The sequence below is a fragment of the Suncus etruscus genome, chromosome 17 (assembly GCF_024139225.1).
Source record: "Suncus etruscus isolate mSunEtr1 chromosome 17, mSunEtr1.pri.cur, whole genome shotgun sequence".
Lineage (NCBI taxonomy): Eukaryota > Metazoa > Chordata > Mammalia > Eulipotyphla > Soricidae > Suncus > Suncus etruscus.
Window position 1 is genome coordinate 7,895,052 of NC_064864.1, and position 11,998 is coordinate 7,907,049.

An 11,998-nucleotide genomic window follows, 5' to 3' on the forward strand; every position below is an offset into this window, starting at 1 on the left:
GTGATTCCTGAGCACAGAGTCAGAAATAAGCAGTAAGCAAAGCCAGCTGTGGACAAAAACCCAAAACATAGATAGGCAAGAAAGTAGTAAACACATGAGCTATATTAAATGGGAAAGCTTTTACACAGCTAAAGAAATAATCAACAATATTAAGAGCAATCTCTGGAGTATGAAAATATATTTACAGGCCATACATATGAGTGGAGATAATACTAGAAATAAATAAGGAAATTCTACAATTCAGTAGCAAGCAAACAAAATCTGGTTTTAAGTCGGCTGACTTGAGTAGACATTTTTCCAAAGATATACAAACTGCTACCCAGGTAAGTAAACAAGTATTGATTTAACCATCAATAATTATGAAGAAAATACAAATGAAAGCCACAATGAGATGCTTATCAGAATCTTTATTGCCTAAATGGAAAATAGACATACATGCTGATAGGGTATGCAGAGAAAGGGAGCCTTTATATACTGTTGATTAAATGATTAGTTTGAATAACTACTAGAGAAAACCAGTTAAATACTCAAAATATTATAAATTACACTTGTAAATGATTCAGCCATTCCACTTCTGGGTATATAACCAATGGAACTAAAAATAGGAGAATGAAACATTGCTTTCTAATTTTTCTAATACTTTCTATATTCTAATGTAGCTTTGATTCTAATAGCCAAGTCACGGAATCAACCTATGTCCATAAGTGGATGAATGAATAAAAAAAAATTGAAACATGAAGATATATAATTGTTGACCATGTTTAATCACAGAAATGGGAAACCTTTTATTTGCAACAATATTGACAAATATTGAAGCTATTTTGCAAAGAAAAATAAGTCAGATGAGAAGGACAATGCTTGATTTCAATTTGATGTAGAATCGTTTATGAAAAATATCTCATAGAAACAGAATAGGATAATACCTTCCATGTTGGGGATAGGTATGGTGATAAATGAGTAAAGGTGGTCACAGTATGTAGACATAGTTACAAGAAGAATACAAACCATGAATTTAACATGAAGCACCGTGACTACAGCCAACAATACATATTGTGGAATTGAAAGTTGACAAGACCTTGGACACTCTATAATGCAATTAATGTATCAACTAATCTTACTCTGGTAATTATTTTATACATACACGCATGTGAATACCAAATAATCACAACACAAACATAATTTTTTCTAATTATATATGAGTATATATATTTTAGGGGGCCACACTTGGTGGCGCTCGGGGGTTACTCCTGCTCTCAGCTCAGAAATTGCTCCTGGAAATTGGGGAGACCATATGGGATGCTGGAAATCAAACCCAGATCCATCCCAGGTCAGCTATGTACAAGGCAAATACCTACGACTGTGCTATATATATGGACCTATATGTATATATCCATGTATATGTATGTATGTATTATGCCTCAACAAAACAAGGAGGTGGGAAGAAAGGAAAAACAAAATGAAGAGCCTTATGTAAATCAAATCAAATAAATAGAAGCAAATCAAAGTGATCTGATGAGTTTTTCATTTGATAAGGGATTATAGTCACATAATAATTTGATTAAATTGTTTCCAAAACTAAAACATAGAAGGTTGTTGTTGTTGTGTTGTTGTTATTTTCTTTCTTTGTTTTTGGGTCACACTAGGCCGTGCTCGGGGATTACTCCTGGATCTCTGCTCAGAAGTCTCTCCTGGAAAGTTCAGGGGACCATATGGGATGCCAGGATTCAAACTGGGATTTGCCCTGTGTTGGCCACATGAATGGCAAAAGCGCCTACCACTGTGCTATCATTTCGGCCCCTGTTGTTAGCTTTTTAATCTTGTCACAATGGGATAGCACCTTAACATTCTTAAATCTGCTATAATCAGTCTGATGAAAAGCAGTGACTTTGATAACTATCTCGATCATTTTGAAGGATGCCTATTGAATTCCTAACTATATCTGCCAATTGTGTAAATGTTCAGCAAGGGTGTTAGACTCATTTCAAAGATGACTAAAAATCTGTATTTCTCAAGCATTGAAATGCTATGAATCATGCACAGATCTTGTTAAAATGCAGATTCTTACTTTGTCGGGCTTGCTTGGAATGTGAGATTTCCTTATTTCTGAAAATATACAATGAATTATCGAGGCTGCATACACAGACCAGAAATTAAATAGAAAATTAAAGGATAGAACAATGATTCCCACACAGATTGCATAGCTTAACTTAGAAAAAATTTTCCTGACAATGCTCTTATGACGTGTTATATATAACCCTACTTAAAATCATAAAAAGGTAGATAGATGAATGTGATCTGGCTTAAAAATTTTAAAGGTTTCAAAAAATTAAAAATGAAACATCTCAAATCATTACATCTTTACATTGAATCAATAGCACCCAAATATTTAAAGATGAAGATTCTCTTCACCTCTATAGCTCAAATCTTTAGTTTCATGGTGCCTAATTAGCACTATTAATATACAGCACAGATAGTCGGTGAAGATGGTACTTGGATAATCCAGTTACCCACTTAAATTATCAAGAAATTATGTGGGTATTTTACCTGATGCTGTACAGTAACACTGTAATGCTGCTGAAACAAAAGCAACTCAACATGCATTGGTTTAACTAAAATAGATGCCAATCGCTCTCTCATCTATAAATCAATGATAAAAGCTTTAATTTATCATGGAAGTTCTTTTTCAGAATCAATTATTAATCAGGCTGCATCTATTTTGTTGCTTTGCCATCTCTATTCTAAGAGATACTGTGGCTTCATGCTAATATCTGAGTCACTTCAACATTTGTAGTTCAACCTGAAGGTAAGAAAAGAAAACAATTAAGAGCTATTTCTTTGGTTTGCATTATCTTGAAATATACTTTGTGTATATAAATATATATTCAGTGCAAATATTTAATTTAAAAAGATTTCTTGTGTATAATAATCTCAATATCAATAGGTAAATGGGTAATTACTTTTTAAGCAAATGCAGCTGGTGTGTATATATGTATGTATGTATATATATATATTATAACAAGTTAATCTAAAAAGTTCAGTGAGTGCAAGAAAGTTAGGTGACACTATCTCAAGCTATTATCATGTGCAATTAATTCAGAATTTAATATTTTAAAGAGTAGAGAGCAAAATTGTGAGAGAGCCAGCAACCTATGGCTCCTTGACAAACCTTTGTGCCTTAAATCCCAGAGCAGGTTTCTCTTCCAGAAATTTTCTTATTCTTAAAGCTAAACATGGTACCTCTCTCTGTCCACTTAGATCAACTTAAATCCTACATCACTACAGCCACAATGCTGTTTCTAAAACGTTTCATATGCTTCCCCAAGTACATGACCCATTTCACATGCATTTAATTTACCGTTGCCAATAAGTGACAAAATTGCAACCTCCCAGCTCACTTCTCAAGAAAGATGATTAATACTTCCTTTTCAATGTGAGAAACAATTTATTGTTTAATAAGTTCCCACTTCGCTGAAAACTATTGTTAGCCCTTTAAGTGCATTTCCTTATTAATACTTCACTACAATTCCGTGAAGCATATATTACTATCTGTAACAATCACCCTCCTAGGACAGAGAAAGAAGAGAGGAGAGAAAGAGAGACCAAACACACTTTTTATTCCTCCTGGAGTTTGAGACCTACCTACACACCCCTGATCACTTTACCTCCACCCCAAAGATCCAAGTTTTACCTTTTATACCCAGTCTGACAAGAGGCATGTCCAGGGCGTGTCCAGAGGTGTGTCCAGATTCAACTGTCATTAAAGTGGGGGTAGCCAAGGGGCATATCCAAGTCCAACTGTCATACATCAACAATCCTCATTTTATTGATGGCAAATCTGAGCCTTGTAGCCTAGCCCAAGTTTATAGAAGACTACATAAAAGAAGCATACTTTACCTAAGATCACTCTGATTTCAAATCCTGTTCTCCTTTCATTTGAGCACACCCCATGTACCATGCTATTGTTGTGACAGGCTTCCCCTAAAAACACACACTATCGATATCTTAATTGCTTTTAGCATTTTACATATGTTATACTTGCAATGAAAGAAATGTATTTTTAGTTTTCTTTCTATCTGCAGACCATAAAAAATGATCTGCAGGGTACGACTTTCATAAATTAGGAGCGTTAACCTCATTTGAAAATGAAAAACTCATGTCCTAAAAAAAAGCACAAATTAAATTTAAGATTTGGCTTTCCCCCATTTCAGAGAGAAAAAAAATGACATAAAACTAATGATTACTGGAGTCTAATAGAGTACTGATCCAATAGACTTCAATAAGTCTCAAATTTCTTGTCTCCCACGGAAAAAACTTCTTTGGAAAATGTGAATAAAAGCTTTAGTTAAACAATGCAAGACTGCAAGATTGACTCCCTCACTTGAAATATCTTACCTGCGGAAAATTTCAAAATATCCGAACTTATTTATTCTGTTATAAAATATAAATAACAATACATTTCTTATAGATGTACTATGACTATTAGAGATAAATTATGGAGTGGATAGTCCTAATGTCATGCATGGCACAGAAAAAGTACGTATTAACTATTAACTTTTTTTCTCCTACATAGCCTGGTTCTGGAGGACATAATACCTTTAGCCATATAAATCATTCAATATAGAAATTCAGTACAGTTTATGTATGAAATGGAGCATGTGCATTTTTTTACTTCAAGGAAGAAAAAGTTAAAAAAAAAAGTGCTGAGCCACTATTTCTACCATTCAAACACTGCATATTAATTGATGTCAATGTATTTGAGAGAGCTATGACAGGTGAGCTAAAAGTAGATATTCTGTTTTAACAAGGGCTCTTGGCCGCTTTGGCAAAATGTCAGAGTGTGGGGAGAAGTGGAGAATCATTAGCTGATAAATAACATTCTGTGAAAGATCTGTAAGCATAAAATTGGAAGCAAGGCAAGATTTCTTATATTTTCTCCCAAACATTTTCTCTTTGGGATTTTTCAGGCCTGCCTGAATCAACTCTGATTCAGCACCCTCTCAGTTGGAATGCTCTTAACTGCTTTGTTTAGACTCAGCTATGAAATGATTAGGCTGTTGAAATGATGAATCAGGGAGCACTGCAGGATTTTTCAGTCTCTCTGAACAATGCCCCATATCACACTTACACTGACAGGCTGTATTTTTATATTTGACATCTGAGAGGAACATAGAAAATAACACACTGGCAGCGTCTTAGATACCAGTCATACATCTTCCTAACACAGATTGATGGGTGGAAAAGAATATTATTTAGTGAGCCCTTCTTGAGCTCTCCAAGGAAAATATATACATTCATCGGTGGATTGACTTGAAACTCATATTAACATTCCTTACAAGCAGGAAACAGAAAAGCAACCACGAGTCATTGGTGCACTAGCGAACAGAAGAGAAAAATTATCAGAAACCAAATCAAAGCTTGTATATTTTTCACTGATGAGTTGTGGTTTGTTTCTCCCAAACCAAAAATCAAAGTTGGTAGAATTTCTCCATTGAGGCACATTGGTCTTACTCAATTTCAAAACAAAGGTGAAAAATATGCAACCAAGAAAATTAAAGCTATATCTATAGCTGCTAAAGCAACCACACAAACAAAACAAAAAATTAAAATAGAATGAATGAATGGGTAGTCAAACTGTATAGAATGAAGACCTAAACAATGTAGGAAAGTGACTGCAATATATTAGGAAGAAAAACATTAAAAAATAGAAAGATCAAACATTATCCCCGTAGACAATGCTGTCATGCATCAAAGACAAATTTTGTTCTGGAAAGTAGAATTTATTACCATAGCAGCCAGAAATGCTCTCAGTCCACCTCTCAAGCTTCTTCGTGAGTGTCTGTGGTGAAGAAAGCTATTTTATCCATCAGAATGTTAATTCCTGGTGCAACCTCCTCTAAAGACATATCAGTACAGAAGTAAAAATTACCATCATAGGATACCCCTACCAAAAAAAGGCCTCCTCCAGCTACAAAGCCCCATACAATCAAATATAAAAATTCATCTCGCAAAACAGGGAAATGGGCAGCAACTGATGAAAAAATACCCTTGGACTTGAAGAACAGAACCAAGGCTATCAAGAATGAGGTAGAGGAAGAGATGGACTATGCTAGAAAGTTGCACCAAACTCAAGTTCACCCTATGCCTAGATCTACTTTTTTTTCTTTTTAATTAAGTGTCAGACTTATTAAAACTTTTCTCCTTATTAACTTGCATCTTAGAATCAACTTCAAGGAAACCCCAAATTGCTATATTCTCTTTTTCCCCAATACTCATAAAATAGCATGTACCTTAACTATTCTCATGAATAAAATCCTGGGATCTTTCAGAACTATATACACACATTAACCAAATTATTTAGAAAGTCAAATCGCTCTTCTTTCCTTTCTTCCTCCCTTAATCAAACCCAGACCTGCAGTTTTGTGATTTTTGGAGTGGTTTCCTTTGCTCTCCTTCCTCTTTTTAATACTTTTTTGTTTTGTTTTGTTTTCTTTTTCTGGTGCTGAATATTGAACTTATAACCTCAAATGTGCAGAGTTAGTGTTCTATTGCTGAACTCTATTTCTACCCCCTTTACCCCAATTTTCAAGATGGAAAATAGACATTGTAAGATGAGCACCATCTTGTGGAAGGAGCTATTTACTGTAATTTATAGGTTCTTGCTTCAGTGTAACACTGAATTTTCGTTTGTTTTTTCATTATACACCTGAAAAGAGACAAAATCAAGTAAAGAAAAATATCCAGAAACCCTAATACCCCCCAAATGACATATTCTTTTGTATATTGGAAATGTTACAAAATGTTTTTGATCTATGAATTTGAAGTTAGTAAAATTTAGAGTAACTGGCACTTCTGCTATTATAAAAAATATAGAAATAGGGGCCGGCGAGGTGGCACTAGAGGTAAGGTGTCTGCCTTGCAAGCGCTAGCCAAGGAAAGGACCACGGTTCGATCCCCTGGCGTCCCATATGATCCCCCCAAGCCAGGGGCAATTTCTGAGCGCGTAGCCAGGAGTAACCCCTGAGCATCTAACGGGTGTGGCCTGAAAAACCAAAAAAAAATATAGAAATGATTAAAAAATATTTCATTATCAGTATACCTGGGTTGTAAAGGAAAGTTGCATCTTGCATAAAATTTGACAAAAAGTTTTTATAACTTGGTCTCAGGGTATCAAGTTCTTTGCTTGATTTCATATATGTTCTGATATCTTACCTTTTCTTCTCTATTATTTTTCTTGTACATCTGCAGTCTCCCCATTGGTTCTGCCTCCCAGTTTACTGTACTATTTTTAAATTGACTTAAGTTTCAATAGTATTTGGATTGCACAAGTTGCTAGTTCAGCAGTAAAGTAATGATTTGGAAGGTAGGAAATAACTTTTCATCTCTGTGTGTAAATGCAATTCAAATAATGTGGACAAATTTATTCTGTAAAACTTAATTAAAAGCAATAAAAAAAAAAGGAGACAGTTCTAGCGAGAGCAATAACTCCATTGACAGGACCAGGGTAAAATGCAATCAGCTGGGACATTTCAAAAGTTAACATTTGATTTGACCCTATGATTTTCAGAGAGCTTGGTCTGGTTTTATGTACTACTAAAGTGCTTTTAAGTATTTAATGGTTTATTCCAATTGGAAAAATTGTTAAGTTTCCTCTTAAGTTTCCCACAGGAAATTCTTGGTTTTTCATGTGACTAGAACATTTTGTGAGTTTGGAAATTAACATAAAAATTAAAAATGTTACTTTTGAAGACTTCCAAATGCAGACATGTATATTATTATATATCTTAGATCACATCCAAATTTGAAGTGATTTTTTTTTAATCTCATAGAGTGAATAATGATGGTCAAAGTAGAAATCACAGGAATGGTGTTAAGGTTTTCGCCCTAAACTTTCAATGACGCTGTGAACTTCTCAATAGCAAAATTCTATCTTGATAACTTTTAAGATCTGTTTTAAGAAACAAAAAAATAGAGTACGTGTCTTGGATATTACCCTTTAAGTTCAATATGGCTTATACAAATATTTTTCCCATTAAGTAGAATGCTTTAATTTTAGCCCATATTTCTTTTGCTATTCAAAACTGTTTAGTTATATGCAGTATTTTGTTTGTTTGTTTTTCTTCACCAATAGAGCCAAATTATTGAAGTCATCTCTGAGATCCATATTTTGAAACTGTTGACTATTATTTCTTCATTGTATTTTATAGATTTCAGCCTATCTTGTTTTTTTAGTTTTTGGTATGGTATAAAATAGAAGCTGAATTGTTTTCTTTTATTTCTCCTCTTGTTTATATTATTTATAGATGCACTTATTATTATTATTATTACTATTATTATAGCAAGTAAAATAAGTAGATGAAGAGGCTGTAGCTGCTTCATGAGCTCCAGATTAGGGGCAAGGAAGGTTGCTGAGCATAGAATACCAGTGAAATTTCATACCTAGCATCAAATTTTGCCAAGGCAGGTGTTTGCTAAACATTGTATAAATTGAATTGTCAACATTTTTTGATCAAAGTCTGCCTCAAGGACACAGCAGAATTGGCATTAATAACTATTTCAATATTTTATAAAAATGTCCAAATAGAGTAAAATTTAATTTTAGTCTACCACTAAACCTATGACCTAGATTCTGTGAAACATTTCATACTGCTTAATCTTTCTGTCCATTATTTTATCTAACATTCATATTATTTCTGATGCATTTCGATTTAAATTACAGTAATATTCTTCATAATTCCTAAATACTTATAGTAATATAGTTTTATTTTTGAGTCTTTTATTTAATATAAGTGGTCATTTGTTGAATTTTGACTTTTGCAAGCATTTGTACAATCCAATTTTCTCTCCTGGTATACAATATTATTGTTAAATCAGAAAAATATGCATAGACTTTTAAGAACTTTTGAATTAGCTCCTGCATCTCCTTATCCAGAAGGACATTGGTCTAGGGATAATGTACAGAGTTTCAAATTTGCAGGAACTAGTCACTCTTTTTATCCAATGCAGATACCAAACCATAAAAGAGTTGTTTTCCTCTATTTCTTTTAGCAAAATCTAACTCAAATTGCATAGATGATAGCAGGGGAGATATTTATGTAGCATACAATAACCTCTGAAAATCCAGCAGGTTAGCCAGAAAATAGGTAAGAGAAAATAAAACAAAATTGGACCCTAACTGTTATGTGCATTTTATTATATCTATAAATAATGTCAAGTAATTTTACTTGTAAATAAAAATAATTTGCCATCATAAAAGATATTCCTGGGGTGTTAATACAAATAGAACTTATTTTTTCTGTGCTGGATATTCTTGGGACATCACCTTTATAAAGAGAAAGAAAATACCAAGGAGCCCTCCATTATGTGCTTGCTGCCAAGCTGAGTCTGGCTCCAAGATAAAACTCTACGTGAGGTGAACACAAGTTGAATCTATTCCAAATGCAGCAGTCTTTAGTATCTGTGCTGACTAATTGCTTTCATCTGTATAATTGTACTCAAGAAAAAAGGTACAATTATTTCTACAGAGTAGAATATTGACATAATTTAATGAAGAATTAATGCATGTGGTGACGAACCATATATTTATAGAGAAATTAAAACAGCTTCCAATAATCTGCATCCAAGAAAGAAGTTTTGGGCATCTCTGGAATATGCTTAAGAATTTAGAATGAGCTAATAGGCATTTTCATGTTACATAAGACTTAGCCTCTCTCTGAGGCAGTACATGACAGTGAATTGTCATCAATTAAAAATTATTGGATCCTACTCATGGTTGGTGAGCAAAATGCCAATTAAATTGGACCTAACTTATGTCCCTTTAAACTACCCAATTTCAAAATGACCTTTTCAATCATGTTCTATGAAATATTAACCTCATAACATCCTGCAACACAAAAGGATCACTGTTAAAATGTCCAATGTATTGACTATGGCCTATAAAAGCAATTTATAAATAAAACTCATAAATTTTTATTGGTTAAACAAATATCAATCAACTATAAGGAAAATTTTATGTTAATAGCTATACAATAAATAAACCCAAAGGAATCAGAAAAGACATATGTCATCACTTGACATAAAATCCCAAAGAAGTATTCGATTAATGAATTGTGGAATGATGACTCTATGCCCAAATAGTCCTTTAAGACTAAAGCGGTCATTTTCTTAAAAATCAAGTGTGGAAATTATTATTAATTCTCAACTGAAATTCTCTTCAAGGAAAGCTAAAACTATGCATAACCTCTTTCCAGGATTACATCTAAATACACTAATTGGTGGTACCTGAGTGCAGAGATTCTTTGTTTGTTTGTTTGTTTTTGAGCCACACCTGTTGATGCTCAGGAATTTACTCCTGGCTCTGCACTCAGAAATAGCTCCTGGCTTGGGAATTATATGGAATGCCAGGGAATTGAACCTCAGTCTGTCCTGGATCAGCTTCGTGCCACGCAAGTGCTCTACCACTGTGCCATCAGTCTGGCCCCATGGAGTGCAGAGATTCTTGACATGAGTAGACTAATGGTGAAGAGCATCAGAACTACAGATTAATCTTACTGAAGGATTAACTCAGGACTCCATTGTAAGTGCACCATAATTCATATTCTCTCTCTGCCCAACCCAAACTCTGACCTACTCTAGTGCTATTTTTAAAAGCACTGTACTTTTAATAATCCTTCAACTGACCTCAAGTTGATATGATACCAAGCCAAAGTTGAGAGGAAGAATAGACAAATTGACCATCTGGCCATAATTGACATCAGGAGTTGGAGTTCTCAAACTCCAAAAGTTGTAATGTTTGTTGAGTTCAGCAGAAATAAAACACAAGATAGGATTGGCGCTGCTGATATAAGAACAGGCAACTCTAGAGGGCACATATAAGATGACTTATTTTAGTGATACAGCCACTCTTCTATGATACCCTCCACTGTTGTTCCAGTTTATGCCTTTCTCAGCTTCATATATAGCTCATGAGAGAGAGAGAGAGAGAGAGAGAGAGAGAGAGAGAGAAAGAGAGAGAGAGAGAGAGAGAGAGAGAGAATGGACATATCCAAAGAATTATAAAAAGATAAAATGGGTAATTATATTATGATGACATATTGTAACTGATATACACTTTAAGTATCTTTTCTTATTATTGGGCTTGATAATTGATTATCTTAAACAGTAATTTCACCTGGAGTTTAGACTGTCTCTATATTATTCATACTTGTATTTTTAATTTTTTTCAGACATTTATGTAAAACTTATTTAATTGACCTCTACTTTGTAAAATTCTATCTTGGGAACTAGGGATACAGAAATACCTAAAACATAAATATTCTTGCTCAAAAAGAGCACACATACATACAAGACGGGGTTATAGTTTAAAAAGCAGTGTTTAGGCTTTGCATGTGAAATATCTAGGTTTCATCTCCAGGACTGCAAGGTATAGACCAAAACAAAACAATACAAAAATCCTAGATTTCATGATGGTATATAAACTAGAAAATATTACCAATAAAGAAGTGCTATGAATAAAGTGATATATATAATAAACACAAGTGCTATAAATAAAAATAAAAGGGAGATCAATGAGAGGTTATCTGGCATATGAATAGAGATCGTTTTACATTGGTCATTTGAAACTACATTAACTTTTTACTACTAAGCTAACATTCCAGCTAAGAACTGATATGCTTACCTGTGAAATTAGCATTCTAAAGAAAAGATTATCAAATGAAAGGACCCTGAGGCATTGGACATGCAGGAAATGTTTAATGAATAGCTAAAAGACCAAAAGATTAAAGGACTGAGGAAGCAGAGGTGATTTCGGGAAGAAGAATAATTGGCTACTTGCTTTTATAACCTGAGAGACTCTTTTAAACACTTGGAATTTTGCTCTTGGTGAAATGGATGCTTTGGGGTAAAAGCTACTGGATGGTGTTAAACAGAGTATATACATGACCTTATTTACATATAAAACTAATTGATTTTGCCTTTGTGTTGTCATACAGTTGACAGGATA